Genomic DNA, 8,356 nt, shown 5'->3' with positions numbered 1-8,356 from the left:
ATAGTTTGCTGAGAATGATGGTTTCCAGCTGCATCCATGTCCCTACAAAGGACACAAACTCATCCTTTTTTATGGCTGCATAGTATTCCATAGTGTATATGTGCCACATTTTCTTAATCCAGTCTGTCACTGATGGACATTTGGGTTGATTCCAAGTCTTTGCTATTGTGAATAGTGCTGCAATAAACATACGTGTGCATGTGTCTCTATAGCAGCATGATTTATAATCCTTTGGGTATATACCCAATAATGGGATGGCTGGGTCATATGGTACTTCTAGTTCTAGATCCTTGAGGAATCGCCATACTGTTTTCCATAATGGTTGAACTAGTTTACAATCCCACCAACAATGTAAAAGTGTTCCTATTTCTCCACATCCTCTCCAGCACCTGTTGTTTCCTGACTTTTTAATGATTGCCATTCTAACTGGTGTGAGATGGTATCTCATTGTGGTTATGATTTGCATTTCTCTGATGGCCAGTGATGATGAGCATTTTTTCATGTGTCTGTTGGCTGTATGAATGTCTTCTTTTGAGAAATGTCTGTTCATATCCTTTGCCCACTTTTTGATGGGGTTGTTTGTTTTTTTCTTGTAAATTTGTTTGAGTTCTTTGTAGGTTCTGGATATTAGCCCTTTGTCAGATGAGTAGATTGCAAAAATTTTTTCCCATTCTGTAGGTTGCCTGTTCACTCGAAACCATCATTTTCAACAAACTAACACAAGAACAGAAAATCAAACACCACTTGTTTTCATTCATAAGTGGAAGTTGAACAATGAGATCACATGGACACAGGGAGGGGAACATCACACACTGGGGCCTGTTAGGGGTGGGGATCTAGGGGAGGAATAGCATTAGGAGAAATATCTAATGGAGGTGATGGGTTGATGGGTGCAGCAAACCACTGTGGCACATATATACCTACGTAACAAAACTGCACGTTCTGCTCATGTACCCCAGAACTTAAAGTATAATAGAAAAAAAAAAAAAAAAAAAAAAGAAAAGCGACGGGATATCTTGAAGCCAGGTATATTCAACGTGGAGATTCCCTCTTTCCTTTTCTTTGTCATCTACACGTGCAGTAAAGAAACAGGCGACATGGCACTGGCCAGGCAGAGAAAACATTTGCATAATAGAAGACTAGGGTGAGGCAACCAGCTTCTTCTTACACTACGTAAATGGCACACCTAGTTCCACCAATCCTTTGGGCCCTATATAAATCAGACACTGCCTCCTCAAGTTCACCTATAAACCCCTGTGCATCTCACCATGGGAGTAGAAGATCCATTCGGGAGCATCTTTCTGCAGTAAGGAGAGCTATTTTCTTTTCTCTTTCTTTCCCCTATTAAACCTCCATTTTTAAACTCTTGCTTGTGTATCAATGTTTTCAATGTTTTCAGTTTCCCTGGAGTGAGATGATGAGTCTTGCGTATTTACCCCAGACAATGATGCTGCTTCACCTATTACTTTTATTTATTCTTATTTTTCAAATTTTTATTTATTTTTTATTTATTTTATTGTAAGTTCTGTGATACAGGTACAGAAAGTGCAGGTTTGTTACAAAGGTATACATGTGCCATTGTGGTTTGCTGCACCCATCAACCCGTCATCTAGGTTTTAATCCCTGCATGCATTAGGTGTTTGTCCTAATGCTCTCCCTCCCCTTGCCCCAGACCCCCTGACAGGCCCTGGTGTGTGATGTTCCCCTCTCTGTGTCTGTTTTTTTTTTTTTTTTTGAGATGGAGTCTCGCTCTGTCACCCAGGCTGGAGTGCAGTGGCTGGATCTCAGCTCACTGCAAGCTCCGCCTCCCAGGTTTACACTGTTCTCCTGCCTCAGCCTCCCGAGTAGCTGGGACTACAGGTGCCCGCCACCTCGCCCGGCTAGTTTTTTGTACTTTTTTAGTAGAGATGGGGTTTCACTGTGTTAGCCAGGATGGTCTCGATCTCCTGACCTCGTGATCCACCCGTCTCGGCCTCCCAAAGTGCTGGAATTACAGGCTTGAGGCACCACGCCCGGCCTGTGTCTGTGTTCTTATTGTTCAACTCCTTCTTATGAGTGAGAACATGCAGTGTTTGGTTTTCTGTTCCTATGTTAGTTTGCTGAGAATGATGGCTTCTATCCATATCCCTGCAAAGGATATGAACTCATTCTTTTTTTTTATGGCTACATCGTATTCCATGGTGTATATGTACATGTTTTCTTTATTTGGTCTATCATTGATAGGCATTTGGGTTGTTTCCAAGTCTTTGCTATTGTAAATAGTATTGCAGTAAACGTACGTGTGCATGTGTCTTTATAGTAGAATGATTTGTAATCCTTTGGGTGTATACTCAGTAATGGGATTGCTGGATCAAATGGTATTTCTGGTTCTAGATCCTTGAGGAATTGCCACAATGTCCTCCACAATGGTTGAACTAATTTGCACTGCCATCAACAGTGTAAAAGTGTTCCTATTTCTCCACATCCTCTCCAGCATCTGTTGTTTCTTGACTTTTTAATGATTGTCATTCTAACTGGCATGAGAAGGTATCTCATTCTGGCTTTTATTTGTATTTCTCTAATGACCAGTGATGATGAACTTTTCTTCGTATGTTTGTTGGCCAGCCATGTAAATGTCTTTCTTTGAGAAATGTCTTTTTATATCCTTTGCCCACTTTTTGATGGTGTTGTTTGTTTTTGTCTTGTAAATTTAAGTTCCTCATAGATTCTAGATATTAGACTTTTGCCAGAGGGATAGAGTGCAAAAATGTCCCCCTATTCTGTAGGTTGCCTCTTCCCTCTGATGATAGCTTATTTTGCTGTCCAGAAGCTCTTTAGTTTAATTAGATCTCATTTGTCAATTTTGACTTTTGCTGCAATTGCTTTTGGTGTTTTAGTCATGAAGTCTTTGCCCATGTGTGTGTCTTGAATGGTATTGCCTAGGTTTTCTCCTAGGGTTCTTATGATTTTGGGTTTTACATTTAAGTCTTTAATCCATCTTGAGTTAATTTTTGTATAAGGTGTAAGAAAGGGGACCAGTTTCTTTTTTCTGCATATGGTTAGCAAGTTTTCCCAGTACCATTTATTAAATAGGGAATCCTTTCCCCATTGCTTGTTTTTGTCAAGTTTGTCAAAGATCAGATCGTTGTAGATGTGTGGTGTTATTTCTGAAGCCTCTGTTCTCTTACATTGGTCTATATAGCTGTCTTGGTACAAGTACCATGCTGTTTTGGTTACTGTAGCTTTGTAATATAATTTGAAGTCAGGTAGAGTGATGCCACCAGCTTTGTTTTTTTGTGTGTGTTTTGTTTTGTTTTTTGCTTACGGTCATCTTGGCTATATAAACTCTATTTTGGTTCCATATAAAATGTAAAGTAGTTTTTTCTAGTTCTGAGAAGAAAGTCAATAGTAGCTCGATTTAAATAGCATTGAATCTATAAACTACTTTAAGCACTGTGGCCATTTTCATGATATTGATTCTTCCTGTCTGTGAGTATGGAATGTTTTTTCATTTGTTTGTGTCCTCTCTTATTTCCTTGAGCAGTGGTTTGTAGTTCTCCTTGAAGAAATCCTTCACGTCTCTTTTTAGGCATATTCCTAGGTATTTTATTCTCTTTGTAGTGCTTGTGAATGGGAGTTCACTCATGATTTGGCTCTCAGTTTGCCTATTATCAGTGTACAGGAATGCTTGTGATTTTTGCCCATTGATTTTGTTTCCGGAGACTTTGCTGAACTTGCTTATCAGCTTAAGGAGTTTTTGGGCTGAGATGATGGAGTTTTCCAAATATAGAATCATATCATCTGCAAACACAGACAACTTGACGTCCTCTCTTTCTATTTCAATACACTTTATTTCTTTCTCTTGCCTGATTGCCCTGGCCAGAACTTCCAATACTATGTTGAAAAGGAATCGTGAGAGAGGGTATCCTTGTCTTGTGCTGGTTTTCAAAGGGAATGCTTCCAGCTTTTTCCCATTCAGTATGATATGGGCTACAGATGTGTCATAAATTGCTCTTATTATTTTGATATACGTTCCATCAATACCTAGTGTATTGACAGTTTTTAGTATGAAGCCATGTTGAATTTTATTGAAGGCCTTTCCTGCATCTATTGAGATAATCACATAGTATTTGTGATTGGTTCTGTTTATGTGATGGATTATGTTCATTGAGTTCTGTATATTGAACCAGCCTTGCATCCCAGGTATGAAGTTGACTTGATTGTGGTGGATAAGCTTTTTGATGTGTTGTTAGATGCAGTTTGCCAGTATTTTATTGAGGATTTTCACATTGATGTTCATCAGGGATATTGGCCTGAAATTTTCTTTTTTTTGTTGTGTCTCTGCCAGGCTTTGGCATCAGCATGATGCTGGCCTCATAAAATGAGTTAGGGAGAATTCCCTCTTTTTCTGTTGTTTGGAATAGTTTCAGAAGGAAAGGTACCAGATCTTGTTTTTACATCTGGTAGAATTTGGCTGCAAATCTGTCTGGTCCTGGGCTTGTTTTGGTTGGTAGGCTATTAATTACTGCCTCAATTTCAGAACTTGTCATTTTGTTCTATTCAGGGATTTGACTTCTTTTTGGTTTAGTCTTGTGAGGCTGCATGTATCCAGGAGTTTATCCACTTCTAGATTTTCTAGTTTATTTGCATTGAGGTGTTTTTGTAGTATTTTCTGATGGTAGTTTGTATTTCTGTGAGATCAGTGGTGATATCCTATTTATCCTTTTTTATTGAGTCTATTTTATTATTCTCTCTTTTCCTTTTTATTAGCTTGGCTAGTGGTCTATTTTGTTAATCTTTTCAAAAAACCAGCTCCTGTATTCATTGACTTTTTTTGGAAGGATGTTTTATGTCTCCATCTCTTTCAGTTCAGCTCTGATCTTAGTTATTTCTTGTCTTCTGCTAGCTTTTGAATTTGTTTGCTCTTGCTTCTCTAGTTCTTTTGATGGTGATGTTAGGGTGTCAATTTTAGATCTTTCCTGCTTTATCTTGTGGGAATTTAGTGCCATAAATTTCACTCTAAACACTGCTTTAGCTGTGTCCTAGAGATCCTGGTATGTTGTCTCTTTGTTCTCATTGGTTTCAACGAACTTTGTTATTTTTGCCTTAACTTTGTTATTTAACCCAGTAGTCATCCAGGAGCAGGTTATTCAGTTTCCATGTAGTTGAATGGTTTTCAGTGAATTTCTTAATCCTGAGTTCTACTTTGATTGCACTGTGGTCTGAGAGACTGTTTGTTATGATTTCTGTTCTTTTGCATTTGTTGAGAAGTGTTTTACTTCCAATTATATGGTTGATTTTAGAGTAAGCGCTATGTGCTGCTGAGAAGAATGTATATTCTGTTGATTTGGGTTGGAGAGTTCCATAGATGTCTATTAGGTCAGCTCGTTCCAGAGATGAGTTAAGTCCTGAATAGCCTTGTTAACTTTCTGTATCATTGATCTGTCTAATATTGACAGTGGAGAGTTAAAGTCTCCCACTATTATTGTGTGGGATCTAAGTCTCTTTGTACGTCTCTAAGAACTTCTTTTATGAATCTGAGTGCTCCTGTATTGGGTGCATATATATTGTGATAGTTAGCTCTTCTTGTTGCATTGGTCCCTTTACCATTATGTAGTGGCCTTCTTTGTCTCTTTTGATCTTTCTTCGTTTAAAGTTTGTTTTATCAGAGACTAGGATTGCAACCCCTGCTGCTTTTTGCTTTCCATTTGCTTGGTAAATATTCCTCCATACCTTTATTTATTTTGAGCCTATGTGTGTCTTTGCATGTGACATGGGTCTCCTTAACACAGCACACCGATGGATCCTGACTCTTTATCCAATTTGCCAGTCTGTGTCTTTTAATTGTGGCATTTAGCCCATTTACCTGTAAGGTTAATATTGTTATGTGTGAATTTGATCCTGTCATCATGATGCTAGCTGTTTATTTTTCTCATTAGTTGATGCAGTTTCTTCATAGTGTCATTGGTCTTTATATTTTGGTGTGCTTTTGCAGTGTCTGGTACCTGTTTTTCCTATCCATATTTAGTGCTTCCTTCAGGAGCTCTTGTAAGGTAGGCCTGGTGGTGACAAAATCCTTAGCATTTGCTTGTCTGTAAGGATTTTATTTCTCCTTCACTTATGAAGCTTAGTTTGGTTGGATATGAAATTCCATGTTAAAAATTCTTTTATTTAAGAATGTTGAATATTGGCACCCACTCTCTTCTGGTTTGCAGGGTTTCTGCAGAGAGATTCACTCTTAGTCTGATGGGCTTCCCTTTGTGGATAACTGGACCATTCTCTCTCTCTGGCTGCCTTACACATTTTTTTCCTTTGTTTCAACCTTGGAGAATCTGATGATTATCTTGGGGTTCCTCTTCTCGAGGAGTATATTAGTGTTGTTTTCTGTATTTCCTGTACTTGAATGTTGGCCTGTCTTGCTAGGTTGGGGAAGTTCTCCTGGATAATATCTTGAAGAATGTTTTCCAACTTGGTTCCATTTTCCCCATCACTTTCAGGAAAAACAATCACTCCTTATTTCATTAAGTTGACCTTCAATCTCTGACATCTTTTCTTCTGCTTCATCAGTCTAGCTATTGCTACTTCTGTATGCTTCATGAAGTTCTGGTGCTGGGTTTTTTTTAGCTTCATCAGGTCATTAATGTTCTTCTCTAAAATGGTTATTGTAGTTAGCAGTTCCTGTAACCTTTTATCAAGGTTCTTAGCTTCCTTGCATTGGGTTAGAACATGAGTTCCCCTCTAGCTCAGAGGAGTTTGCTAATATCCACCTTCTGAAGCCTACTTCTGTTAACTCAGCAAACTCCTTCTCCATCCAGTTTTGTGCCCTTGCTGGAAAGGAGTTGCAATTATTTTGAGGAGAAGAGGCATTCTAGTTTTTGGAATTTTTTGCATTTTTATGCTAGTTTTTCCTCATCTTCCTAGATTTATCTACTTTTGACCTTTGAGGGTGATGACCATTGGATGGGGTTTTAGGGTGGGGGTCTTTTATGTTGATGTTATTACTTTCTTCACTCAGGCCCCTCTTCTGTAGGTCTCCTGCAGTTTGCTGGAGGTCCACTCCAGACCCTGTTTGCCTGGGTATCACCAGTAGAGAGGCTGTGGAACAACAAAGATTGCTGCCTGCTCCTTCCTCTGGAAGACTTGTCCTGTGTGGGTGGGGGGAGGGCCTGATGCCAGCTGGAGCTCTCCTGTATGAAGTGTCTGTCAAACCTTGATGGAAGTTCTCTCCCAGTCAGGAGGCATGGGGTTCAGGGACCCACTTGAGGAGGCAGTCTGTCCCTTAGCAGAGCTCAAGCACTCTGCTGGGAGAATCCTCCTTGTCAGGATCCACTGTTCTCTTCAAAGCTGGCAGGCAGGAAGGCTTAAATCTGCTGAAGCTTTGCCCACAGCTGCTCCTTCCCCCAGGTGCTCTGTCCCAAGGAGATGGGAGTTTTATCTATAAGTCCCTGACTGGTGCTGCTGCTTTTCTTTCAGAGATGCCCTGCCCAGTGGGGAGGAATTTAGAGAGGTAGTCTGGCCACAGCCGCTTTGCCATGCTGTGGTGAATTCTGCCCAGTATGAATTTCCTGGCCTCCTTAGCACTGTGAGGGGAAAACCGCTTACTCAAGCCTCAGTAATGACCCCTCCCCCCACCAAACTTGACTGTCCCAGGTTGACTTCAGATTGCTGTGCTGGCAGCGAGAATTTCAAGCTAGAGGTTCCTCGTGTGTTGGACTCCATGGGAGTGGGACCTACTAAGAGACACCACTTGGATCCCTGGCTTCAGCCCCCTTTCCAGGGCAGTGAATGGTTCTGTCTCACTTGGGTTCCAGGCACCAGTGGGGTACAAAACAAACAAACAAAACAACAACAACAGCAAAAAAAAAAAAAAAAAAAAAACCCTGTAGCTAGCTTGGTGTCTGCCCAAACAGCTGCCCAGTTTGGTGCTTGCAACCCAGGGCCCTGGTAGTGATGGCAGAACAGGGAATATCCTGCTCTGTGGATTACAAAAACCACCGGGAAAGCATAATATCTGGGCTGAATAATGCAGTCCCTCATGGCTTCCCTTGGCTATGGGAGGAAGATCCCTGGCAATGCAGAAACACCCTGCCTTCTGCACTGGTCCCACTGAGAGCTGTAGACAGGAGCTTTTCCTATTCAACCATCTTACCAGATCTCCATCTTCCAGAAGTTTTACTGTTTTCAGTCTTATGTTGCCATCTTTCATCCATTTTGAGTTGATTTTTGTGTATGATAAAAAACAAGGGTTCAATTTTTTTCTTTTGCTTGTGGACATCCGGTTTTCTCAGCACCAATTTTTGAAGAAACTCATCTTTCTTCATTGAGTATATTTGAGACTCTTGTTGAAGATCAGTTAGCTGTATATATTCATGGATTT

This window comes from Macaca fascicularis, chromosome 5 (assembly GCF_037993035.2).
Source record: "Macaca fascicularis isolate 582-1 chromosome 5, T2T-MFA8v1.1".
Classification (NCBI taxonomy): domain Eukaryota; kingdom Metazoa; phylum Chordata; class Mammalia; order Primates; family Cercopithecidae; genus Macaca; species Macaca fascicularis.
This window is presented reverse-complemented; position numbering follows the sequence as displayed.